A 1,194-nucleotide genomic window follows, 5' to 3' on the forward strand; every position below is an offset into this window, starting at 1 on the left:
GTTTTTATTTCCTCGAATAAAAAGAATATAACAATGACACGATATCTCGGGTACATGATTGTATCTTAGTACATGCTGTTTTACACGCAAAAGCGCCCACAATATTTACATTCCGAGCTTTCAGAATACGAGAGAAAAAAAATGAATAATTAGAATTTTTTCTAACAAATGCCAAATTCTCCTTAGAAAGCCGTGTAGTTGCATACAAATATTTCAAGCCATTCTTTCATGTTTTTGGATTAAAAGAGATTATTAAATTTCCTATCATTGTGATACATTAATGATACATTTTTTTTTCCTTCAAAGTCGAGAATGTCAATTGGTAAGTTTGTTTGGGTAAGTATTGGTCAGGGCTAATGTTGAAATCTATTATAATGTTGATCAATTATCATACGCGACAGTTTTTATTTATTCGCAGGTCGTCAAATAAATAAAATAAAATTTAAAAAAGGTTGGCAAAGATTATTATGCGTCAATAAAGTTTCCTTTTTATAAACATTTGAATTTCTAAATCTTGTGCCGATTAGAGTGTTCAATCGAGCATCGAAGTGTGTACATGTACTACATGTATTAGTTTCTTTGGGTAAGTGGGGGGGGGGGGGGGGGGGGGTTTACCAATTTTTGCTGCATTTTATTTCCGGATTTTATATTGCATTTCCGACAAGTAATAATTTATACCCCATTCATATGACATGATTTGCATACCTAAGTATATTTTACTCATATGTAAATTTATTCATATGTGCAATTTTTGTCGTATGAACTGATTTGCTCACATGTAAATACTGCACAGTTGAGTAAATTTACACCTAGTCAGGACTAGGTGCAAATTAACTTTTGCATACATGTTGTCGCAAATTATTAGTTCTCGTGAGTAAATTTTGTCGTATGAACACGCAGCAAATTTACTTATGTATGTATTTTGTTTTTTCAACTCTGAAGACAAGGATTCACACAATATCTCCATTCTCCTCTGAGATAGATTTGAATTTGCAAAAACGTGCGCATTTTGCACCCTTTCTGGCAAACATATGATTATGCCTCTAAATTATAAAAAATATAGCTGTGGTATTGCAAACACGTGTCCTGCAGGATCAATCAGTAGTCCCCTTACTATTCAAGCTGTCTTCATGGGAATGCTCTGGAGCTGTGATAAGTATAGGCATTGCATCAATCGGGCTGTGGTTTGCCAAA

The sequence above is a fragment of the Saccostrea cucullata genome, unplaced genomic scaffold (genome assembly GCF_032062105.1).
Source record: "Saccostrea cucullata isolate Sc308-1 unplaced genomic scaffold, CSIRO_AGI_Scuc_v1 ctg1358, whole genome shotgun sequence".
Classification (NCBI taxonomy): Eukaryota; Metazoa; Mollusca; class Bivalvia; order Ostreida; family Ostreidae; genus Saccostrea; species Saccostrea cuccullata.